Below are 27,885 nucleotides of genomic sequence, written 5' to 3' on the forward strand. Positions count from 1 at the left end.
GTGTCATTGTTATATTGATGTGAGGACAGACCCCTGAGGCCTGCAGCCTTCTACTCCCCTGAAAGCAATAAATCTATGGCCTACTGTTCCCTGTATACTGTGCCCAGCATAGCTTCTCTTTATCTCTCTCTTCACTGACATACACACTATACTGTATAGAAACAGGAGGAAACATGCAAAACTATAACTTTAAGGCCTTCTGTTCTGCTCTACAAGGGAAATCATCTCTCACACAATAAAGGTACTTGCATCATTTTTCTTTTTTGTTTTTGTGCTTTTTTTTTCTGCATGTTTGTGAAGAGTTAGTCACTGAGCACTCCTGTGAATCATGAATCATTTTAATTCCCTTCAGTCAGCCAGTAGAGGCCACTCACAGCATTCAGTACAGACAGACGGCCCACATTCACAAGTGAACTCACGCACACATGACAGCTGTCCATTACTAAGCAAAGGGGGGTGGGTCAGTTTTTTGTCGGGGGGGCAAATGAAAGTACAAGAGGTGGATGCAGCCAGAGCAGAGAGGAGATGTGAGAGATGGGAGAAATTAGTCAAAACATAAGCTACAAAGTAGAAAAGGACAGAGAATGACTAGAAAAGAGAGGGAATGATAGACGTAAAAAAAGAAAGGACGCGACAACACTGATGATGCCGCGTCTTATTTTGTTTGTTCCTGTTTATTCCCATCAACTCTGCTCTGCTCACAACCGCTGCTTTTGACTGAGGCAGAGAGAGACATTGGTGAGAAATTGAAATTGACACTCATTCAGTTTTCCCTGTGAGGAGTGAAGAGTGGAGTTTAGCTTCCTGCCGTCATTGTAATAATACACACAATGCGTTGTTGTTGTGCAGTCACTCTGCTGTAACATGTCATAGTTTGTTTCTTTTTCCTTTTTGTATTTTCTATTTTCCAGCAGCGGGTGAAGAAGGGGAAGAAAGATCAGAGCAGAAGAAAAACAAAAAGACAAGAATGATCAAGAACAGTGGGAGCAGAAGAAAGGCCCATACAATGAGAAAATGGTCATCTTTTTGACATAAAATACTACATGCTGTGCAATAAGGAAATGCATTCACAGCTATTGACTGTATTCTGGGAGTCGCTACACACCTGACAGGCTGTGTACCTTTTGATATATTTTTAACCATGATGCTGAGATTGTTGAATTAATGTTCATGAGCCATAAAACTCTTTCTTTCTTTTTCTCTACTTCTTTCTTTCTTGGTAGTGAAAGACAGTTGGCAAATAAATGTAATTCTTTTTCCTGTTTTTAACAAAAAGTTCAACAAAAATTTACATTCTTTTGCACAAATTCTTTGCATATTTTTTTCTTTCTAACACCAGTGACAACAGCTGTTCTCTTACCATGCTAATCTACAGGAAGCCTGACTTAGGTCGAGCTTAATGAATTCTGAAAGATAATTATTATTTTTTCTTTAATGCGAGATTTCTCAAGAAGAAGGTTTCACATTTATTTTAGATTCGTTTGGCTCACCTGTGGTAAAGTGACAGGATGTTTTTATGCATGGTACAGTGTAATCAACATTTCAGGGGAGAACGAACCTTAAAATTCATTTGTGACTCCGGTAGGCTGGCAGTGAAGACATGAAAAGAATGAAAATACAATGGGAAAAAGTGAAAGGCGCACTGGAATGTTTTAAACTGTAAGTTGACCTTCATGAGGCAGAAAGGACAGAGAAGTTTGGAGAATTACTGCTTCAATATTCTTTTAGTTATATTTCTTTCTAGGTGGGGGAGTGACTGGAGATTCCTCGCTGTGACTAATGTGATGTTTGTCAAATCTAAACTTTCTCCTGCTGCCCCCCACCCGCTCGCAACCTTCGCGTGGACAAGCGGTTTCTCTCTTTTTTTGGTTGTGTGTTATTTTTTTCCTCTCTTTTTATTCACTCTTTTTTATTGTTTGCTTTGTTTGCCTGTTTTCTCTACAGAAAATGTAAGTGAATGACCGGCCCACCTGCAGGTAAACAGGCAGTTGTATTCTTGTGATCAGCGTCATTGTGTGTGTGTGGGTGTTCGTATGTCTCCAGTCCATTGCCCCTCCCGGTCCAAATGTGGTTTGTTATATTATATTTGTGTGTGTTTGTGTGTTTATGTGTATGCGCCTGTGGAGGGGCTATCTATGCTCAGATAAGACTGTAAACCAGATTAATCTGGCGTGGAAGAGCTTGTCAGCAGGACCACTGTGTGTTTGGAAGTGTGTGTGTGAATGTGTGTGTGAGAGAGAGAGAGAAAGACCAATGCTCTTCTCGATCTCAGCCAGCCCATCGGGTGAGCCGCTCGTTGTTTCGTTCCTAGAATGTGTCTGTGTGTGTGTGTGTGTGTGTGTGTGTGCGTGTGTGTGTGTGTGAAGGAAATCTACAGAGAATGCTATATAAGTGAATGAGTATGTAGGGTCCAGCACTGGATAATGTGATCACGACTCCATGTAACGCAGCGTGACAACAGCTTGTGTATTTGAGTGTGTCTCTGTGTTTGTGTGTGTGTGAAACACGGCATGACAACAGTGTCTCTCCATACCACTGTGGAGAGAATGGATTACTCTGCTCTCTGACTCGAAACACCAACACACACGCATACACTCACGCGCGCATGCACACAACTTCATATGCCTCCCATATGTACCATACTGTACCCAAACTCATACAGAGAAAGGAACACCGGTAGATCTGGTAAAATTAAAACTTCAACCATTCTTAGACTTCAGACCTGTGAATGTCGATCTTTGATGCCTTGATTCTTCTCTTTCTTCACACACAACTTTGGAAGCTTTGACATTCAGCAAGGCTTAAAAAATGTTCACAGTATAATCAGAAACAGGATTTTTCAAAATCATTACTTTTCCTTGTGCTCTGCTGACATTTGCAGAGTGAAAATTTCAAAGTCTGTGATGTCAAGAAACTAGTTTTGTGGAAAAAATGTAGAAAAAAAAGCTCAGCTTTGTTACCATGTTTGCTCTGAACATGAAGTACAGCGCAAGCGAGCTGAATAAAGCTGAGGTTAGTTCACTGATTGAAGCTGACAGATATGTTCAAAATAGCAGTGGCATTTTCAACCTGGAACCTCATCATTAGAGCTTATGAAACATTCTCTGTGTCTAGACCATAAAGACCATAAACACTGTTTTCCTGAATCAGCAGCATCAGTTACTTTGTCAAGTAAATTTAAAAATAATGACATAAAACCAGTTTTAGAGTTGAATCAAAATGCCAAGTAATTATTTCATCACACTTCCTCTTTTGTGCATTTCAAAGCAGCTACACTCACTACAAGTTATGTTGGCGTAATAAAAACTGGTCTTCTAAAAACACAGTCTGACACCAGTGTCCCTCCAAACCTTAATATAGAGTCAACTGATATATAATGTGTTTTTCTATCAAGTCAGAGAACACATGTCTGGAGGACATTTGCACAAACTCTATCTGAGAAAAGAAGCAATGAATGTTTGAAATCTGTTTGTTTTCCTTTAATTTTTCCTTTAATAACTGATAACACTAACATGTCAAACCTTTTCATGTGGTACTGAAAAATTCACCTCTGCTCACAGGGCCTTTGTAATACTGATATAATACTGACTATACAGTCAGACGTGTTGTTAATTTACTGTAAACCAGGTAACCAGGAGGATATCCTGCATTCACCCTCCTATCACACACACACAGCTCTCTATATATTTGCATTTCATCAGGGATGCTAGAGGCCACCTGCAGTGCAGCATGGGATTCTATGTCTTATTCAAGGGCATTACTGGTGAGAACTTCAGAAGTAATACCAGTATCCTCCAGCTGCCAGCTCACAGCCAGAAAACACTCCTGTCTGTGGCGGGGATCAACCCAACAACCTTTAGGTTATTAGTCAGCCTCTACATCCAGGCCAACCTAGGGAGAGGTGCTGGGTGGGTGGTGTGGGATGGAAGCCAAATGTGTGTGTGGTGGAGTTAGTGGGGGTGTTTCTTCCCCAGTGTAAGGAGCACACTGTATCTTCCCCGACTACTCTCTGACAGGCCTACATACATCACCACCCCCAACACCTCTGTTTCTCTCTTCTCTCCCTCTTCATCATCCCTATTCCCTCTCTCCCTCCCTCCATCCATCCAGCTCTCCTCCCAGCCTCGCTCTCACCTGCTCCCATCTCTCATGAGTGCTTGTGTCTTCACAACTCTCTCTTTTTCTCTGTTTCACCTGCTTGTGGGCCCCCCCACACACATCTCTTGCCAGGCCTCCCTGAGTATCATTTACATCGATGATGCCTCATCATTACCCCTGCCCTACTTTATCTATCACCCAGCAGCTCTGCCATGGGGCCTATTCCTTCACCAGAGGCCTTATTTTTGTAGTCAGGTACTGTAAAATGAGTTCAGATGTTTGGCTGTAAACCTGGATCTTAACTCGAATGCTGACGCACTCATATGTATCAATCTAAGATCATGGAACGAAAAAACTATTCTCAACTAATAAGAGTTTATTCAAAGATCTATTTGTGCCTGAAATATCTATTGCTGTTGTCAGCTTTTTTAAAAAAAATGTATTTCTTCTTTGGCCTAACATGGATAAATGAAGAAAAACAGCAAAGAAAAAAGGCAGAAAAAAGTTGTTTTTGCTTAGCATAAAGCGAGGTCTCTTGTGAAGGAATATAAAGTTTAATACAACCCCCCCCCCCCCCCCCCCAAGAAACATACTTTAGTTAAAGACTGGAAACCACTAAGTAGGTGCAAGATCATATTGTGTAGCTGCAATATTATTGTAGAATATTACAGTATGCTTTATGGTTTCATGAGGCCACGTAATAGTATAATTTATATAATTTGTTTTAACATGTTTCAATTTATTTTAGTTTTTTAGTTATTTATTTTATCTTATCTCATTTTAATTTTCTTTACTTATGCTATTAGCATGTACAGCACTTTGTGAACTCTGGTTTTATGTTAAAGTGCTTTATAAATAAAGGTGGTATGGTATGGTAATAACTAACTGGTTCTTACTTTGAAAAATCCATTGGAACACAATTCGACTCACTCGAGTGACAGACTGCTATATCACTGAGTGTTGTTAGATCATTAGTAGTACACTATGCTTTTACGCTACTTTGATGCTATAATGGAGAGGTATGTACTTGTGATAGCCAATTCGGCTTTTGTAATGGTCTATAAAGACTTACATAAAAAATTGTATTCTTTGTGAATGAATAATTTATTATTCTTAAGCGATATGCTTTTGTGTTATTAGGGTAGCAGAGCATGTGGCAGGAAGGGCTTGGGTCAGATGCTTGGGTCTGAACTTTGGATGCTCCATAGCACATATTCTCAGAGTATCATTTGCTTTTAAAAGGCTTAAAAGAGCCGAGCAGACTTGAGGTCATTTCAAGTTGGCAACAATTCCTTAGTGACAAGTAAATCCTTTAGATTAATTTATAATGAATGAATGGACGACAGTGATAGGGAGAGAAATATGGTGTTCATCCGATGTGTACTTGGAAGGAATCCTGAAAATATATATTCTGTGCAGTGGCAGCTTTACAATATTTTTACACAGCAAGGGTAATTGAAAAGGACATTGTTTACCAACAGCAAATAAAATAAAAACACTATCCAGAGTTACTATTTGTGTGGTAAGCTTTGTTGCTCTATGCAGTATGTAGAGTGTACACTTGCAGAATATACATACAAGTTCTGTATTAGGGTACATAGATACATAAAGTATGTATATATACATTAATCTACATGTTAAAGTTAGACTCGGTCAGAGTTTCTATAATATTTGAAACGAATGACAACCCTACATATCAGACAGAATATTTGTTCTTTCTTATCTGAATTAACTGAATTAAGCAACAGGACTATTGCATAGAATCTGTTACACTAATTTTACAAGTCTGTCAGTTCCAAATAATTTAATCTTAATACAATTTTTAATTTTGTACAATGTATTTGTCTCTTTGGGAAAGACTATTATACCTACAGTAGGAGACTTCTACTGCAAACTCACTGACTTATATTGACATACAAATTTCTCTTGGTCAGATTACTAACATTACCTTGACCTTGGTATATTGATTTTTACATCTTCTACTCTTATTAAAAGAAGAATGAACCCCTGGCTTATATTACAAAGGCAATGTGTACTGATGGGAATGTTGTGGTGGCTGTGCACTTGTTACACTTTATGCTTCTGGCTTACAGTCTATGCAAAAAGTCTTTTTGTCAAGTTTCTCTTACATTCAGTTGTGTATAATTGTAACAAAGGCCTTTATATAAGGGTAAATATGCAGTGAAGAAACGCTGTCTTGTTGCAAGCTACATTGCCTAACAAACATTACATCAAACTGTAGTAATGGCAGACACAGTATGAGGAAAGTCTGACTTATGTAGCTAAAAGTTCTCTTCTCTTCTCTTCTCTTCTCTCCCTGATTCATTTTCTCCTCCTACCTTGGCCCTTATATCTGATTAAGCCATGAGAGATATAAGATCAGCAGCGCTCTTAGGGTTAAGTCCCTCACTGTTGCTTTGCAGCGTTAAACCAACGGAATCATGCATGCAAGTGCAGTAGAGGAGGACTTAATAATATAAAAGAAAATTGATTTTCTGGAACGAGATTTCTCCTTTGATAAGGTATTAGCTGGGAGGGAAAAATGTTGTGAATCTTCATTAAGAGCCTCTGATATGCACTCGGATAATCACAGGGAGAGGAGTTTGAATGAAAAATGAACACAAAGGGGAAAAAGGAAGACTCATACATTAAGGATAGACAGAAAGAAAGAATAGGAGAAAGAGCAAAGAAAGAATATGACTCTACAACCCCCACCCCACACCTCTGTCTACCTACACGTGTGCTTATACTCAAATCAGAGACTTAAGCAGGAGTAGTCCTCTCTTAATACGAGTAAAAATTGATTTCTTTCCACTCCCATAAGATGAGATCTAAAGATGATGAAGGTGAGGATTGGTCTCCAGTTCATTATGGAAAATTAGAATATGTTCAAGCTAGGGGTATATCCCTAATATATCTACCCTGGCTTTATCCAACACTTCTTTACACATTGAACAAACATAGAGAACTTAAGTGTGGCGAGCAGGCCAAGAGTTGCAATGTGGAAGGATAGTTGGCAGGAGATGTGGAGTATAGTTGAGTAAATATCAGATAATGAGACAGGAAGACAGAAAAAGCGACAAGAACACAGAAGTCAGAGATTGTGGGAATCGGGCGAGGGAAGACAAACGGTCAGTGGAAGTAAAGCAGCGAGTGAAAGTAAGAAAGACGAGAGCAGGAGAAGAGAACAGTTTGCCAACAGGCTTTCACCCATAGCAGTGAGTATTAGGCAGTGCTGGGATGAGGATGAGGACAGAGTTAAAGAGGATAACAGGCAGATGGACTGACTGCAGTGAGGAGAATTGAATAGAGCCTAACCTCAGCTAATACCACTGACAGAAATTTATGACAGACCAGCAGAAAACTATAGATCAGCTGCAGAAAGAGATCCTTTCGTTGAGTCAGAAAAATTGCACCCAGAAGACTAAACAGTGTTGGACTGATAGAACATAAATTAATAATTTGGGGCAGAAATTAAAGTTTACATTTTTATTTTATTTTCTTCAGTTCAAAACACCAAAACATGGATCCACTGACATAAACATGAGTATAACCCTAATTAACTATGATAAGTAAGCATAGTTTTGGTATGAATAAGTCATTGTTGTCGCTGTTTTAAGTCTGCCTACCACAGTGTGTTTGAATGGGGCTGGGTGCATACATGCCTGCCATCATTATGAAATCTCTGAATGTAGTGTTCAGACCTGTTTCTCTCTCTCTCTCTCTCTCTGTGTGTGTGTGTGTGTGTGTGTGTGTGTCTCCCTTTCTGTTTCAGCCTGTGGGCTGTCTGTTAATGTGTGAAAGCAGAAAGTGGAAAAGATCAAACCCAACTGACCTGAGAATAGTACTGACACCTTCTCACTCTACCACACCGTCCGTCTGCTCGCTCATGTGCATACGGGCTAGTGAGAAAGTAAAACAGTGAAAACAACAGAAAATGTCACATAAGAAATAGAATTTAAATGAAATGAAAAAAAGAAGTACAAACTTTATCTCCAAAAAAAGCAAGACAGAATGACTGAAAGCATGAGCGAGCAAGTCAGACAGAGAATTACTGTTTGTGTGAGTCAGAATAAGAGACTAAGAGAGAGATGGGGGAAGGTGAGAGGTAGAGAGCATTTATTATGCTGGTGCTTCATCTACAGATACAAATCACAGGCTGTTATCGCACTGAAGCAAACCCTACTAAGACCCTACACTTGGATCCATCTCCATCTCAACACACAGACATGCCAACACATAAACGTGCAAGTGAGCAGCAAGAAACCAGAGGTATTTGTGTGTGCAAGTGCATCTGTGAGTCTGTGTGTGTGCGCTTAGTGATGGGATTATAAATACAGCCACGAACAGACTCTGTGAGAGGTGAGAACATCCAGTGAGCATTATCGGGGACAGACTAGCAGGTTTTGATGTGTTTGTGTGTATCAGTATTTTTTTTTCCTCTGTTGCTTTTTACGCACCCCTGTGTGTACCTGGTTCTGTTACTGTTAAACAAGTTCTCATTGTTCTCGCTGTGACAGTAAAACACACCTACATGAAGTACTGAGGCGCACTACTTTTAAGAAATAAACAGAGATCTATCACTGCTACATTTAAGTCTAATTCTCAATTTGTATTTGAGCACAAAGGCTTGCTTTACAAACACACAAAGACACCAAGCTTCTTTTCTTAGTTACTTCCCACCCTTACAAAATCCTTCTGCTGTCTCATTTTTTCCAGTCTAAAACAGACACCTTGTATAATTCATCAACCATTTCAGCACCATGGACAGCAAACAGGCATTGCACAGTTTACTTCGCTGGCTCTTAGGCACTACATGTCTCAGCATAAATATTCAGCTAGAACTTGTCACAACCCTCTGTGGAAAACTTTAATCTGCTGGTACACTGACACAGTAAATGGTCTTTATGTAAAATGAATACGGGAATACTTTGAGGAAGATACAAAGATTATTCTGTAAAATAAAAGGAGGCACATTAATCCAAAACAAATGACAAGTAAACACAATGAATATAATAATAATAATAATAATAATAATGATTTTTGTATTATTACAAAATAATTAAAAAATATATCATAAAATAAAAATCTGAGAGTGTCTCTATAGTTCTAATAATTATACATACAGAAACACACACGCACAGACACACACAGACACACACACACACACATTGATGAATGACACTGTAGTGAATAAAAGAATTGTTTCATCGTTTCCATAATTATAAGGAAAGCCCGACATTATAATAACAATATTATCAGTATATATGCTTTTTGGCTTAATGGCATGTTGCTTTTTGGAGAACATTATTCAGAATGTCTCTATTCTTCGCCTTTGACATTTAGTTTAAATGCACACTTTATACAGTGTTTTTTATCCAGAGTAATTTAACTTTTGCGCTTCATCACACAAAAGCAAAATTAACCAGTCTTTTATTTCGTCACTGGGACATACAAATACTAACATTAGAACATAAGACCTGATACTAGAAAATGCACATTACAGAAAACCTGACTTATATTTTATTAAACAGTTACCTGTATTTGATGCCTTAAAGGTTGAGTGGTTGCTTGGTGGTCAGTATTACAGGTAGTGATAAGGTTGGTGTAGTTTTCAAAAAATACACTAATGTTTCAAACATTATATGTTTTGTAATAATTTATGTAATGTACTGTAATACAGAGAGATACTTAACTGAAAGTCAATCCAGGACACCTAAACTGAGTTACACTCAAGTGCATGTTTAAAATAACTGCTGCTAAACCACCCACACCTTCCACTTGCTAATGTCCTCATTTGTACAGCATATTGTATGTCCTGTGTTAAAATACTGTGACTTTGAAAATGCATTTAAAAGCTAAGGCATGGGCTCAAGGTGAATCATCTAATCACTTACCTTGTTCCTGGGTGGGTGTTACCACACACACACACACACACCACAAAGTCATATGATAACGCGCAAGTAATAACCGAGGCACATGGATATACATCCAACTCAGCTGACACACTCAAACACACATTTATTAGAAGCTTGGGCCTTCTGTAAAAAGGTTTTGTAAAAAAACAACAACAACAACAACAACAACAACAAAAAAGCCATCTTAAACGTATGGAAACCAAGAATAGTTATCTTCTTCTCTGCACACGCACCTCATTACCTGCACTTAACTAACTACACATAGTATTTGCTTCTCCTGTCACCACCAGTCCCATGGGACCTTCCCCTCTTTTCTGTCACAGTGGGGTACGCCCGTGTGTTTTGTTGAACGGACCCAAGAGCAGACACTGAGAGAGGAGTTGCAGGTGAAACAAAAGGCAAGCCTTTATTTTGGCTGATGGCACATGAAAAACAAGTAAACTAAGAATACTATGAGAATACTATGAGAATACTATGAGAAAACTAAGAAACAATATGAAACACTAAGACTGTGACTGTGGTGGGGATAACAGACAACCTGACAACTACATACAGAAGAAAACAGAAAACAGAGGACTTAAATACACTCACGAGGTGATCAGGGGAAGTGGGAACACATGGGGAAACAGCTGACTGACATGAACCTAATGACGGGACATTGGAAGTGAAACTAAATACAATGAACAAAGAACAAAAGACTCCTTCAAAATAAAACAGGAAATGTGGAGAAAAATACAATAAACAACGAAATAAAACTAAAATACACACAACACTCAGTCCCATGACACTTTTCCTCCTCTTCTCTTCTCTGAAAACATATCATTCTGTGTCATATAATCGTGGATATGCAACAAAATATATTCATGAGGATGGGGACAGGACTTCACCCTGTCTGCATTTTCTTTCACTCTCTTGCTGCAGCTGTTAAAAGGCCTTCCCACCACACCTTGACCCCAGTCAACTGTAAAATGGTAAATGGCCTGTATTTGTATAGCGCTTTTCTAGTCCCTAAGGACCCCAAAGCACTTTACACAACCAGTCATCCACCCATTCACACACTGGTGATGGCAAGCTACATTGTAGCCACAGCCACCCTGGGGCGCACTGACAGAGGCGAGGCTGCCGGACACTGGCGCCACCGGGCCCTCTGACCACTACCAGTAGGCAACAGGTGAAGTGTCTTGCCCAAGGACACAACGACCAAGACTGTCCAAGCCAGGGCTCGAAACTGGCAACCTTCTGATTACAAGGCGAACTCCCAACTCTTAAGCCACAATCACCCTTAAAGTTAAACACCTCAAATAAACTCTTCAAAGCAGAGTTTAAGGCGGTGAGAGGTTTTCTTCCTCCGTGGTCTAGGGAATTTTAAGATTGTTTACATTTTGCCATTCAATTTTGATAGTGTAACAAAACAATCAAGGGTAAACAAAACAAAAATAATAGCTATGAAAGGAGACTAGGTATTTCATCCTCTTTTGCTCTCTATATAGCATGCAGCTATTAACTGATCAGACGTGTTTAGTCAGTAAAGGGAAACCAGAAAGTATTTACTCCTAATATTCGCTACATATTAATGTGCAGAATTTTTTTTATAGCAATTAGTCCATGAAAGGGAAAAAAAAGCAGGGGGGGGGTGTGTCAGATATTGCCACCCACCTCATTTGTTAACTTTTTGGACAACCACAGCAAAGAGTGCTGAGTGCTTACATCGAGTCTGGTGTTAGTACGTTAAAAGTGTTACAGAGATGTCACTTCCTGCTTGTCTGTTTCACCAACATACATGAAATGTTGTGTGAAGTATGGTCTGAGCATCTCTGCCACTTTTCCTGAACAAAAAAATTGTCAGTGATTTTTTTTTAAACTTTCAACAAGATTCAGTATGACTGTTCCATCAATTAGGCTGACATGACAAGCACGCCCCCTTAGAGGCTACATATGAAATTGGAGAGTGATGAGCAACATATTTCCCTGAAGCCTACAGGTGGATAAGATAAACCTTTATTGGGATGCAGGATATCACTGGCACTGATGTGTCAAAGGTAGAGATGGAATATGTTGCAATTTAAATAGGCATCAATTTGGAAAGGTCCAGATGTGACTTGGAAAGACCTAGGTGTGACATGCCTCACGTGAGAGCGAAGCACGTTCATGTGCATGCAGCTCAAGCAGCTTGCCTGGCCACCGAGGCAGCTTCTCTGCTTTGCGCTCCAAAACTGAAATTTGGTAAGAAATACGGGATTTAAAAGCTGACATTTAACCAGACAGTGCAATATGTTAACAGTAAATATGTAAAAAGCTAATTTTGCCCTATTTCAAAATTTCTGATGTGCTTTAGCATCCTCGTTAAGAGTGTGGATAACTGTTTTGTTGATACTTCATTGCAGCAGAATAGGTCAGCAGTACATTAGCTGAAACATATCTACTGTCAGAAAAAGACAGCAACAGAGAGAAAGAGAGAGAGAGAGAAGGACTGAGAGACCTTAGCTGGCAGCAATGCTGTCTTTTCACCCCTAATTCTTTCCACCTTGTTAGGCACTCTGCCGTGGGCTGGGCAAATATAAACACTCTGGCAGGAGGAAAAAGGGGATGGTGGGAGAAAAGGAGAGTGCTGTTAAAAGTGTGCATCTGAATGGTCAAAAGAAAGAAGACGAGGGGAGACAACACAAGAATAATAATAAAGTTCTGGAGGAGAGGTCGTGAAATTAAGATAATAGAGGCTATTCATACTATACATATTATACATTGAGAAAAGTAAAGATGGGAGCAGGAATGAAGGAAACGGTAAATGCAGAAGACCTGAAACAAAGAAACACATCTGCACTGCTCCTTGGATGAGCTGGTCTGTGGTGAGGGGCCATGAGAAATGTCTTTGACAATAAGAAAGCTGTAAAGCTCACATTGCTCCAGACCTCTAGCATTGATTAAATTAATGGACAACCACTCTCATGATGACAACCACTTTCTACTCCAAAAAGAAGTGAAAAGTCCAAAAGTTGTGTCCTCCTCCTCTACAGATTTTAAATTCTGTAAAACTATCCTGGAGGCTAAATTTGGTGGACTGATTTTGTCACATTAACCATATGTTTCAAAGAAACAAAGAAACAGGAAAGTAAAGTAGATGTAGATCTGTCACTGGTTTTATTTCTCCACCCATATCTATATCCACCCACCCAGTAACCTGGATATAGTTTGATTTTGATGCTGTCATGTTTGCATTAATAACTCATGTTTTTGATGGTATGTATTGTGCTCTAGTAACTGATTATTCTAAAACAGTGTTTCCTTGAAGGCATCCAGACAAACCAGACGAGAGAGTCCTATATCTGAACTCTTAACTTATGAATTTTTTTGTTTGTAACTGACTCTATATCTGTTTCTCTGTCTCTCTATGCTAGTCTCATTCTGTGCCACCCGTTGTTGCCCCCTGGCCGTGTGCTGGTTGTCGAGCAGAGTTCGGCAGTATTGCCGTGGCGACAAAGACAGGAGCAGATGTGACTCTGGTTGCCGGGCGTTTGGCAGGAGCACTCATCGTCACAGTGACGGAAATGCAGCTGGACGGCACATCATCTGTAGCTTTGTGACTAGATGGGCGTGTGCACGTTTATGTGTGTGTGTGTGTGTGTGTGTGTGTGTGTGTGTGTGTGTGTGTGTGTGGATGGTAGAGGGAGGGAAGGAGAGGGCTGGCACTGGGTGAACTCCCCTCACCCACCAGTGCACAGACAGACACAGCCACACAAACACAATGCGCACACACGGTGACCCTACATGCCCTAGAGGGACTGCAAGTGCACAGCCAGTAACCACACAAGACGGGGGTGTGTATGTGTGCAGATGTGTGTGAGTGTCTTTAACCAGACAGCAAAAAGTGCTGTCAAACACACAAGATGTTTATTTTTCCTCCCTATCTCTCTTACTCTGCTCTTCATTTCTTGGGGTATTTTCTTCTATTTTGGTCTCTCTGTCTGGTAAGTTGGAGACAAATGGCTGTTTCGGGGCTAAATGTTTGAACTTGAGCAAGGAGACCCAAATTGACACACTTAAGGAAAACTGAGTCCCGGGGATAGCTGAGAGAGAGGGAGAGAGAGGGAAAAGAGAGATTACAGATGGCGGCATTACTCAAGACATCTGTAATATGTACACACCACCAAAGAAAACAAACATAAGAACTGGCCAGCGGACATAAACTGCTGCTGCGCTCATCCCTCCACATCATCTGTCCATTTCCCCCAACAAACCAGTTTTTTCTTCTCCTCTTTCTCTCGATGCATTTTCATTGTCAGACTTTCAAACTTTTTACTGCAACTTTTAAGAATGCAAGTAAAAACACAGAAATTAAAAGTTGGTATAGAAAAACCATCAATCTGAACTATAAAAGTTTAAAATAAAGTGTTAAGTTGAAAAAAGGTATATGTAACTTCAGAAGCAAGGAGCAAATTTGAAACCACACGTTCACCATTTGATTATGAATGTTTCTGTGTGACATTGGTAGTTCATGTATTTTGTCGTATGTGTGTGTGGGTCTATGTGTGTGTGTGTGTGTGTGCCTCTCAGTGATGTGCACTACAGTGGTTTGGCAGCGGTCTGACATTTCCTGCTCTGACATCTTGTCTCAGTTCATCTCCCCTGCTAGTGAATGGACGGAAGCCCTGGAGGGACACAGTAGCACCAGCAACGCAAACTTGTCTTTTTGTCAGCATCAGTGAAGAGCTCTCCAGTATATTAGTCACAGACACACGTACACACAAATGCACACATGCATAATTTTTTTCTCCATACTACTCCTTTTTGATGTGAAATGACACAGTGACTGTGAAGTGCAGACTGTCAGATTTAATTTGCTCTGATTTCATGATAAATTTGATTGAACAGCTAAAAAAAATTATTAATTTTCTCTCCAAGCACTGTTTTTACTGAATATTTACAGAATATTTTAGTTTTATTTAATTTTATATGAAATATTGTGCCTTATAAATTACAATAGAGTAAATACCAAAAATGTCTGTAGCTATAAATGAATGTTACAGGGAGGTGTTTGAGGTTTATACCCTTAGCTGAATGTATTAATACATTAATTTTTAAAACAAATCAGGATTCATGCAGAAAGGGAATCATGGTTAAATGGTTAAACAAGCTTGTTATTTTTGTTTACATGCATTTATCAAAATCATTCAAGAAGACTGTTACAACCAGTGTTGGGAGTAGTCTATTACTGTAATCTCATTAAATTTTTCAGTAATGCAGTATTTACGGTAATCCTGAGAGGTCAAATGCAGTGCCGCAAGCGATAGCCCTCAGGCAACGAACCATGTTTTTGGTAGAATTAGAATTTTGGGTTGTTTATTTATTTATTGAATGACACGGGACACCTCACAGTTTAGTAAAGGAGCGGAAGAGGGTTTGACCTTTGACCTGGGGGTTTAGCAATCCTTTCAGGAACCACATCTGCAAGGGATACAGTGCCAGCTACTACTAAGGCTGTTTAGATTGAAAGAAGTATACTAAAAAAAAATATGTGCATGTACACACATCTGATATTTGGAACAGTGATTTGATTTTATTTATTTAATAAAATACATTTATGGGGGGTTAGAGGCCTCAGGAGAAGTCAAAGTTTAGAATAGGTTTTGGAATAAGTTACATTATAAATTACATTAGATGAATAGGGGAAAGTAAATTTTGACAGCAATTTATTCAAAAGCTTCCTGACACTTTATCAAGTTTTTAGCCCGTGGTGGTGAAAATTAAGGGGGTTCCCCAAAATCATGATGTACTGTAAATATAACATTGTCTTGCGATTATGAATGTCCTAAATGTATCTATGGAATAGTAGTTCACATGAGTTTAGTTTGGATACAACCAACACTGTCAGCCCTACAGCCCTGCTGCTAGTGCAGCTCAAAATGATGAATTTACAAACTCGGCATTTAGACTTTTTCCCTTAACAGGCAGTAACAAATTCTGAGAGAATTTTTTCACATGCAAGTCACTTTTTTAGCCCTTTTTAATGATGACACTTTATTCAAACTGACTCCGGCAGAATTCATTGTACATAGTAAAGATAGTTGAGTGAGGAGGTATAAGCTACCAGATGGGATTAGTTGTCAATACATCCAGGAGCAAAATCTAAATCATGTATTTAACACCCATGTTGGCAAAGCTGATTGAGCTGTCTGACTCGCGGACTACACCAGGCCTACTATCTCCCGTTATCCTCCTTATCTCCGGGGCTCTGCCATCTCCGCTTCTGTTTCCTCATCTCCCGAGTCTCCTACAATCTTTACGAGGCTCGGGAGAGCTCTGACATTCCTAAATGAAAAGGCTCTCTTTCCAGCGCTGCAACAGCTGACGATTTATGACAACGAGGCCTCGCTGGAATCTTAGCTGCTGTCAGCCAGCATAATGATGTTTTGATATAAAGATGATTGGTGGTGCTGCATGAGCCGCACTGTGCATCAGGCCCACATATGTGTGTGTGTGGGAAGGAATGTGTGTGATTGGGTGATTTAAGGTGGACACTCGAGTCGTTTAGTTGTTGTTGTCTATTGTTTAGGTGTTTACTCCTCTGGATGTTTTTTCAAATTCGATTTTTATTTCAACTTGACATTTAGAGTCCCCTTCATCCAGGCTCCCCTGGCTGTCTCCATTTTCACACTTGCAGGCTCTGCTTTTGGCCTTTGTTTTTCGATCCGTGGCTCCTATAGCTCTTTTTGAGTTGCATACTCTCACGTTCTCTGTCTGCTCTATCTCTTGTTGTTCTCTTCTCTATTTGTCATTTCACAACAGGTAAATTTTTTAACTTCCTTTATGTTTTTGTTTTTTTTTGCTTTCTTTTTCTCTATCCACTTTTTTCAACGTGCATGCTCACGCACAACTCCCCCACCTCAGCCGTTGGTGACAGGCATATCGTTTTCTACAGTTTCTATTAGAGAATCATTGCATGCTTGAGGGCCCCCACAGATTGGTTACATTTTGTTCGGCGGGGCATTAGTGGGCCCCGTCGAAGGGCCCCATCATCATCAGTGTGTCTGCCATCTTCCGGCAGTGATCTATGATTCGGCCATCAGACGTACATAAATCAGAGCGCTAAAAGGATTTCTACTCTACCCCCACAACCCCCCTCCTGTTAAATTTATGCTGCCGTAAAAGAAAGGAAAATTAGTCATTGAAGCCCCCACTACCCCATCCTCTAGTCTTTCTCTATCTCTTTGTCGCTCTCTCCATGCAATGTGTAGCAGTAAAAAAAAAAAAGAAAGAGGAAAGACAGAGTGAACAATTGCATGCGGCGCCCATCATCCTCTCCTCTCCTTCCTCCTCCCCCTCCTCTTCTCTCTAATATCATCATTATCAGAATCGTAAAGCGAAAAATAACATGCCAGGGGAAAAAAAAGAAGTGACTAGAGAAGGTTTTGAGAGGGGTGAGTGTATTCCCTCCAACCTCTAATCCTTCTTCCCCCTTCCTCTCTCCAATCATCCCCCCCTCTCTCTCTCTCTCTGCCACACACATGCACACGTACACACAAACATCCACACACTGACACACACATTTAGACTACTTGAATATGAGTGGGGTTAATAATTAGTCTACAACATTCAAGCTCGTGTCCTCATACATGATTGCATGTGTGTGCTTGCTTACAAACTTCTTTTTTTTCCAATGTGCATGTGCTTTGGGACTAAGTTTGCTGGTGTGCGCGTGTTTGTGTGTCTCCACTGTTGAATGCAAATCAGTGAGTTGCCCAAGCAGAACGCCTTTCAAATCCCATCGCCGCTCTGCTCTGCCCTTCCACTCCCAGAATGCAGTGCAGCAAGGCAGGCAGGTATGGAGTACGGGCAGTGCGTTGTTGTGGGTGACTGGTTATGTTATTGGCCCACAATCTACTCATTAACTTCCTGCCTTCCTCTCTGTCTATCACTACTGTCTCTCAATGAGTGGATTTTCTGTCTGTCACTACGTACTGTTGTGTATGTAAATATGCCTGTCTGTCCATGGGTTCATCTGTCTTCTAGTCAGGCCTTCTTCTAGTTTTCTTTTTATATGATTATATTTATTCTCTTCCAAAGCTTTATTCTTTCTTGTTTTTGTTTTGTTTTTATTTTTGTTTTCTGTCTCAATTCGTCTGCTAGAAGAGGCACATTCATATATTTTGCATTTTAATTTGAGTGTTGTAACAGCTATTCTTTCCTTGGCTCACAACCATAACAAAGACTTTACAGGAAATTAAGGGAGGGCAGTTTTTAATCACATAATGAACTATTAAAGAATTTTATCCTGGTGGCACAAAATACCAACTTTTTAATACTAAAATCTATCCAAAATGTCAAACTACATGCATTGCATTGGAATGCATGCATATAATTTTTTGGGCACGTGCCTTCAGAATAATGCAACCACAAGAATCAAAAAGGATGAACAGTGCGTGTGTGCATGCGTGTGTGTGCTTGTGTGAAGGATTCATGTACATGCACTGTGTGAAGACGTGCAATATTCACATACCTATAGACACGGGTATCTGTGTGTGTGCATGTGTGTGCATGTGTGCGTGTGTGTGTGAGAGAGAGAGAGAGAGACAGAGACAGAGAGAGAGAGAGAGAGAGAAGGAGAGTGAGAAAGAAAAAGAGAGACTTTCTTTTTCTCCCAATTATTAAAAGATCCACTTCAGTATCTAAATTCTTTAATGATATGATAACTAGGCCCACAGTATAACATAAAGCAGCAACTGAAGCGGCAAAAGGAAAAATAATAAACATAATAATAATAATGGTTAAACTATCCCAGCTAACTGGCTTATTTTTAAAGTATTTAAAACACCAGCTGAGTAAATTACATGTAAATAAAATTAATTCTGAATAAAAGCTAATAAAAAAATGAAAAGAATATCAGTGTTTTCAGTGCCTGCCTGATCTTTGAATAGAAAAGAAACCTGCAATTCTCTTTAAAGCAACTGGCTTTACTGCTGCTACATCCATCTCTACACCCTGCCAAGTTAAATAAACTGAATACAATACTGCAAATCAATGGATAATATGTGAATAATGGGCAATGATACATGTTCTCCAGTGACATTTTTATGCACTCAATAATTTCCTCTGTATCATTTTGGGTAATCAATGATAATTTAGAGTGGCAAGGTGTCTTTTTGTGTTCACAGAGCACCAAATGGCAGTTTGTCCTCTTTTATCCTCGCTGCATTAAAATGAACTCAGAATGCCATCTACTAAAAATGCCATTAAATAATCAATACCCTTTTAAATTATTCATTTTGTAATCTATGTACTCGAAGATCACAATGCTTAGGGATTACAGAAAATGATTTGAACACATTTCAACCAAGTTTACACGTCGGTGTGAAATTTGTTCTTTGTACGCATTCATCTTTCACTTAATAAAGGATGCTTATTTCTATCCTGTAATAATTCTCCTATATTTCCAGTAATAAGTCAGTAGAAGAACAGGAGGATAGTGTGCAACAATAGATGGTGCAGGATGGAGAAAGGAAAGTGGGGGGGCAGGGGGAGTCATAAGTGAGAAAAGGTCCTTTTTTAAGTCTCTTTTTTAATATACTCCTATTGTAATTATTATCATTTCGGCTTGAGCACAAAGGTGCATGCTGTCAACTTCTGTCTCTACAGTTGTACCTTTTTGGTAAGAGAGCAGTGTTAACTCCTGTCAAGGCTCTTTGAAATCAAGACAAGGAGAACGAGGCAGGGAGAGGGAAAAGGCTGCTTCTCGACTACTTGTAGTAATCCCGTCTTTGTATGACGCTAATCATATGTAAATCCGCGTTGTAAAGTGATTTGGTTTTCCTCGTGTTTGAAATAATTATACAGGCTGTGCTTATGGAGGAAAACCTCTTCAGTTTCAATTGGTACATGGCTTTTCTGTTGTCACTGCAGAGGAGTATACTGGCTGGTGTCTTAATCCACCAGACCTGCTTGTTTACCAACAACAAGAGAATAATATCATTGTCATTGTCAGACGCACTTATTGTTCATTTGACTCAATCAGGTTTGGGAAGGTTACTTTGAAGATGTACTTCATTGCAGAATACTGATTACCTACTTAATACCAGCTTTTTTTAACTCCACTTTCTGATTACTTTTCCACTTTCTTTGGAACTGCTCTTTCATCTGTGCAAATGGATATTTATCTTTGAACGTACCACTGTATAAGATTTAATGAATAAAACTGTGAATGAATGCTAATACAGTTTACATAATATATATTTCCTGACCCGAAGTGCTGAAATAAAAACTGGTCAATTACAGTTAAACTCTGCAGTCCAATGGTACTGCTAAGAAAAAAAAAATCACACGAATGATTGTTATGGTTACCGTTCTGATGAGTTTTCTTAAATTTTTAACTTGAACTCTTAGACGCATTAATGTGGACTCTTATCCAAGGTCCTGTTAATCTGCAGTGCCTGAGGCCAGTAACCAGTAATGATCTTATCCACAGCAGAGGTAACGCTCCCTTCCTTTCCCGAGGCAGTCCTCACAAGAGCCAGTTTCACAGTGTCTGATGGATTTTGAGAACTTGTAGAAATTTTTAAAGCTCTTGAAATTTTGCTGACTGACCTACATGCCTTAAAGTGGAGAAGGAGTTAAACATGTTTTAAATTGTGTAACTATTTTTTTTCTAAATGATTATATTCATACCCTTTAGAATTTGTTTTCATGTTTCTCTCCATTCCTAAAAAAAATAAAATCATTTAAGCCATAATTGTGCACAGAAATGAACCCTTTGACATACAATAAAACAACAATAATAAATAATAATAATAGTGATAATGCAGTCTTTAAACACGCTGAAAGGGTTAGGCCTATAGATTAGAAAATGTATGAGTTATTGTAATGTACTAATCAACTTGAAGCTTAAAGCTAAAGAATTAATGCATAAATATATATGTAGCAATGTCACAAATTCAAGTAATACATTTTTCATAAAGGGGTAATTTTATGAACAGTGGTCTGCATCACTGGAAAAACGAGCAGTTTGAAAAGATTGTGTACAATTTTCATTTCTGAGCGTTTCTCTGTTCTTTGGTCCAGAAAACAGAGTGGCACAAGTTTTGTATGACTGTGAAGCTGTACTCTACTTTGAGCATGTTCCCAGACTGTGAATTGGTTCTAAGCAGGAACCATATCAGATCTAACACCTGTGGCTCGCAGCCAACGTGATCCTTTTACACCTTGCAATTGAAGAACAGTGTGTCTGTCTACATATGAGTTTCTGAAACGTGTCATGATATTGTCATACAAGTTTAAGGCAAAACAAGAAATCAGTTCAGTATACCATGGCAAGATAAAGGAGAGAGATAAAGGAACATAGGCAAGGAGGCAAAAGACAGAAGGTGAGTAACCAGAATTTGAGTGATGAAGTAGGTCATCTTCACTCCATCACAGTCCATTGGTCAGTTTGGGTGAAAGTCCCTGAAGTGATCACAGTCTGCAAGTTTCAATAGAATCTGACCAAAACTCTAGCATGAGTTGCAATTCTTGTGAAAACAACCTTGACTTTGAGCACAATGGGTAAAGACCCATTAGATTTTCGTTGTGTGTAAATTTGATAACATTTTAGTCAATACAGAAGGAGTAGTAGTGGTTCTTGTGAATTGTGAACAGACAGACACATGGCCAGGTGGATGAGTGAAGCATTAGCTCATTGATTCTTGAGCTGGATAAGCTAAACTGAAAAAACAGGAAAGTCAAACTAAACAAAACTTGACAGAGAGATGCCAGATTTCAGTGGGGTTGTAAATAAAGAGAAACATTAAAAAAAGGGGGCAAATGAAACATCAACAAGTGCATCAGGAGGAAAATGTTTCATGAAATTAGGACTTGAGAAGATGATTATGTAGCAGAATATCACATTTTAAGAGGATAACAACAACTGCAACTGGACAGAAGAGAAAAGTAGAAAGTTACTAAAGGGTGTGCAGTTTATCCAGACAAGGACACATGATAGCCCCCATTATGCTTTCCCTTTCCTATGGACACAAAATGTACAATCAGGTGCACACACACACACACACACACACACACACACACACACACACACACACACATGCGATAAAAAGAGGACAGTATAAAACAAGGGATGGAGGGTGCATGAATCGAACGAGGGTAAGAAGAGATTGTGCCTGGGGTTGTGTCAGCGGTGTAGAGCTGGCAGCCAGGGGAAGCAGGTTTGTACACATTAACACACACACAAACACACACAGGGTGTGGCTTTTATTTACCTGTGAGAAAAAAGGCTTATACGCCCACAGCTGTGAGGCTAAAGAGAGGTCTGACCTCACCTCCTCTCTGCTCCTCTCCACTCCTCTTCCTCTCCTCCTCCTTTCTTCTCACCTCTTCCCCTGTGGCTCGAGTGAGCGTATTTGGTAAGTAACGCACCAAGGGCTCTAACCTGCGACCTGGAGCACATGGCACGTGGAAATGATTCACAATCTTCTCTGTGTGGCGCTGTTGAAAGGTTTTGTCTTTTATAACTTTGTTCAAGGAGAAAAGATTTTTCTCTACTTTCACCAGTGAGCAATAGAAACATTGTGATTGACTAAGGCTGACAAAGGCTGCAAACTGAATGGATTCTTTCTACTATATTCAAAGACTTTTTAAACAATTTTAAGTTTTCTATCAAGTGACTGAAACCATATAGTACAGTGCTTAAAAGTCTTGAGCCGCCTCTAATTTTGCTAGAAAAATGGGAAATAGGTCCAATGATTTATTCAATGAGAATGTACATGGAAATGCAAAGCAGAGTTTGTACAATCCTAATGAGCATAAAAGTCTACATTTGGTGTGATCGTCTTCTTTAACATAATATAAAGTCTCTTGGGCAAGCTTTCATGTCATTTCTTTAGCGGTTCTCCAGGCTATTTGAAGGACATTCAAAGCTCTTCTGTGGGTGTTTGCCTTTTTTGTTTCCTTTGTCTTACAAGAGGATCCCACAAGTAATGTTGAGATCTGGGCTGTGGAGGCCAGTCCATAACTGATAGTGTTGGATTGTGTGCTTTTCTATCCAGGTATGCTTTTACAGTTTGTTTGGGATTACTGTCATGCTGGTAAATGAAGCTGTTGCCAATTAGACACTTTACAGATGGTATTGTATGGTGCATCAAAATCTGAAGGCCATGCATTAAAAAGTCCATCTCTAACACCAATGGCTGAAATGCATCCACAAACCATGACAGAGTCTCTACAGTGTTTTACAGATGGCTGTAGACACTCACTGCTGTACTTCTCTCCTGACCTCCTCCACACAGAGTGACAATGTGTTGAAGTAAACAATCAAAATTTGGATTCATCACTCCCTAGGACATGTTGCTACTGACTTTCTCTGTGCAGTTCTGCGTAATTTGGTATCCTTGAGCCTTTCCTCCCTGTTTTCTTTCATAAAGAATGTCTTCTTGACAACCACACTTCCACTGAGCGCATTATTGAACAGTAGATGGATTGACTGAATGACCAGATGCATCTCTCAGGTCCTTTATCATGTGTTTGCTGGATTTTTTTCTTTTGTCCTTACTTCTCCAGTTTCCTCATTCTTTTTAGGGACATACTACACACCCTCCTCAGATAAATCAAGTTTAGGCTAGTAGTTCTTTGGGAATCACCTCGTTGTTTCACAAAGTATTTTGGTGGTGCAAAAATACTATTTAATGCCTGTCAAACTGTGTTAGTTTTGGCATTTTTTTACAGCTTCAACAAAAGAAATTAAAATAAATTGTGTTTTATGCGACAGGCTGATAGTAACAAAGTGCCTAAAGATACAAATTAAAATTTACAATATTCTGTCCTTGCTAAGTTGTTTTTAGACACAATACTGGTTCATCCCTTGAAATAGGTGCCTTGGATGGGTGGACGAATGAGGGCTCATCTCCTCTGAGTTTGGCCCAGAGGACAGGAAGGAAGGAAGGTGAGCCTGATAAGAGGCCAGCAAATACATTCCAGAACCAGTGGCAGAGTCCTGGAGCAGAAAATCACGACGTAATGGCTGACTCTAGCAAAGAAACTCTACAGTTCCCAGTGACTATTGGAGTTTGGAAGACATTTGCTGACTCAAACTCTAAAGCTTTAACTGGCAAACAGTACGGTTTAGTGTCACATGTCCCTGGAAGAGATGTATCAATAAAGGTTGAGTTGACTATTTCTGTAGCAGTCTCGGGAACAGGTAGTGTGGCATTTGACTCAGAATCATGTCAGCCAGGACACTGGGCAAAGGCATCTTCATGAGACTAGTTGGGGCCTGTATAGAGATGCTCAGTAGTGGTGAGGTTGTGGAACAGTGCCAGGAAAAAAGACCTGAGGAACAGAGACTGTGATGTGTGCAGAGGCATGTTGACACAGTCACAGAAACAGAGTAAATATTAGCTATCACACTTGCAGCAAACTCAGTGGAAATAAGCAAAGAGCTAGCCAACTCCATGTTAGATGTTACTTGGGTACCACTAGGAGGATGCAGAAATTCTCAAAAGCTCCTCTTGGCACTCCAAGTCTTTGTAAATGTTCAACCAAGCCTGAAATCTCAATGAACAAGGGCTTTCTGATGTCTTTTCTAATGTCTTCAAAGTTAAATGTCTTCAGTCCCCTTAGGGTCATCTAGCGCCTTCTTGTGGAGTCAAGTGTCTACTAGCTCCGTAGTATGGGCATTTTTTACTCAATCAACACAAGGACCATGACCAAGTTGCTACTTGACACATACAGCTGTTTTGATGACCTCCGTAAAAGCTGAAGGACAAGATTTTTCTCATTCCCAAGGCGTCAGATATCGCTGTTTGGTCAAATCTGGAGGCGTCCCGTTCCTTTGACATTAGTGCTCTATTTATAAAAATAGTGAGATTAATTTTTTAATTTTTCCAGCTCATCACAAATGAATGCTAGAAGGTACAGGAAAACAAATTCTGTGAAGCTCCAAATGCAAACATTACTGCTCTTAAAAAAACACAAAGAGTTAAGGTGAGTCAAGGCACCTGTGTGACACTAGGGCAAAGTGTTTGCAGTTACACACAAAAATCCATTATGTAGATGCCGATGTAGTGACGTACACAGTGATGCTTTAGTTAATTCTTAAACACACACAGAAACACATGCACACAAACTTACTTACCAAAATGCTAAATTCAACTATTTATACACAAATTCTTCACTTCATCAGTTTTTTTCCTCTCTCCCCCTCATGGATGGATTTTTAAATACACAAATTAACAAATTAATGTGTAATACATGTCACAAAATAAAAAAACAGTGACCTAAACATCTGACATGTGAACAGGCTCTAGAAACAAAAACATAATGTTTTTGTTTCCATCATGGTGATATTTTTAAGGAAAGTATCCCGTCTTTGTGAGTGTTGGAGTGTATTTAGATTACAGATGTTTTAGATCTGTTAGCATTAATGTAACTGAAAAAAGCAGTATCATTTGTACTACTGCTAATAACAATGAAACAAAATCCACAAAGAATCAGGAAAACATAGACTAAAGGTGAGAGTCTGTTGGTCCAGTGTTGTCAGATTTGAGCTCTGTCCACTCTTATTCTTCTCCATCGCCTTTATTCGCTTTCTTTCTGTTCATGTTTCTCTGTCTGTCTGACTGTAGGACCAATTGTGTGGCTGGCAGTGACAGATGTGCTGTATCGCTGCTTCTCTTCATGAAAGAAAAAAAAAATCATGTCTTGTCCTCCACATGTCTGCTCTCTTTTTAGAGCTACTGAGGTCCTGGCCCCATTACACTGATTTACACACACCCTTTCTGTCTCTCTCTCTCTCTCTCTCACTGTGTCTCTCCAAGTTAATAGCAGAATGCAGATGAGCACTTTTTCACAAGGAGCCGGCTGACTGCATGAGGCATATAAGTGTATGTGTGCGCGAGCGTGTGTGCACGAATGAGTTCTTCTGGCCGAGGGGATGAGAGGGTAGTGACGGGGTCTTGACATGCTAAAGAGGCAGAGTAAATGGGTTTTTCTAAAGCAGTGGAGGAAATATCACCATTTTATACCAGGCCAATTTATGTCCCCTTATCTCTTCCTCAAACATGTCACTTTAGCTGCTGCTGAATGGTAATTACCACTCTCTCAACGCTCAGTCACTCACTAACACACACACACATACACTTACAGAACCGTATTTAAGAACACGTTCAAGTGCAAACTCGCAAGCCATATGAATAAGTATACTTATGCACATTGAGGATTAAATGTTTTATATACATATAGTACACACTCATACACACAACATTTGGGATTATGAATATACACACTTTTCAATATTGATAAAAGTAGATTTTTTTAAACAGATTCTAATGTTTAAAGGTTTTATCTATTGAATGTCGAGTTCTATGCCTGTTTTAACCACACTGTGAGGTCGCTTTATGTGTTTCAGATGGCCTCACCAATCCCTTAATCCACCTAAATAGCCATTCATGACAGACGCACACACACACACACACACACACACACACACAGGATAAATAGCCATTTATGTTCGTCTCATTCTAATTCTGATGGCCGTCCCTACCCCATAAACTGTCTCAGGAATTGGATCGCCCTAGGCAGATTATGATTATGGTTATCAAAAAACCACATCACAGATTGCCTCAGTGCTATCTTTTCCCCCTTTGTTTTTTTTTGTTTTTTTCGCTTACTTGCTGTGCGCGTGCTTTATGTAGAAATCTTTGGCGTCCAAAAAATTATCAGCTGACTCCAGGAAAAACACAAGATCATATTTCACCATCAAATTTTGTTGATAAGCATTAAGTGGGATGGTCAAGTAGCCATTACGGGAACATCAATACCTTAGTTTTCTCCACAAGACCATTCCCTACAGGCAGCATACAGAACAACAGGAGAGACATCCTTTTAGTGTTTTTCTTACTTTTCCCACAACAGATGAGTTAGTGTCTTCATTAGGATTGGGCCAGGCCAAGCTAATACAGGACACAGATGATGCTTCCTGCATAAATAATGTCTTAATGAGGTTTAGCAAAATGATTAGCCAGTAGCCAGTACTTAACTGCCAATGACATACTACAGCAGTCATGGGAGCCATGTGTTTAGCATGCTTACTTTTTCTGCTTGAATGCACCACAGAGAGCTTGAATAGATGAAACAACCATTAATAAGCAATCCATAATCTCCTAATCATCACGTTATGTTTGAACTGTTATTGCCTAAAACTTTTTGGCTGTGTTTGTCTGGGTTTGCCAGTGTGTTCTGTTTGTATATAAGAATGCCTGAGTGTGTTGAATAGAGTCTATGACTATGAGTGAGTCTGTAGTCGTGGCCCTTGGTAGTGAGTGCCCCTCCTGACCTTGAGAACAGAGCGCTACGTTGTCAGTCTGAGAGCTATAGCTAATGCTAATGCAGAGAGAATAGCCCCATAAAGTGCAGCTCTCTTATCCACTGGAGTTTGAAGTCTTTCACTTACTGGGAAAAAGCTGTCCAATGTCTCTTATTGTTTCATTCAATATCTCACTTTTTATTCTCTGTCTTCCTGTAACTTTGTTGAATTTTTTCCCTGTCTTATTCTTTCCATCTTCTTCAGTTTCAATCCATGTCTCTGTGTAATCTCCCTTTTGTCTTTCTGTCAGTTTCTGTCTCTCATTTCCTCTCTCTGTCCTTCCTTGACCCGATTGAGTCTCTTTTCTTTTTCTTTCTTTTTTTGTGAAATTTCCATGACATATCTTATTGGCATGTATTCAAACAAAGATATTTGAAATCCAAATTTTTTCCTGCGTTCTGTGTTTGTAGATTAATGGTATGACATTCACAAAACCATTTATGATTAGATCTTTTTTTCCACTTCTCTTGTTAGAGATGTAACTTGACAGCTGCTTGAAAGCATGCCGCATACAATGTAAATTGTATATGG

This window comes from Simochromis diagramma, unplaced genomic scaffold (genome assembly GCF_900408965.1).
Source record: "Simochromis diagramma unplaced genomic scaffold, fSimDia1.1 OVJJ01000603.1, whole genome shotgun sequence".
In the NCBI taxonomy this organism is placed as follows: Eukaryota; Metazoa; Chordata; class Actinopteri; order Cichliformes; family Cichlidae; genus Simochromis; species Simochromis diagramma.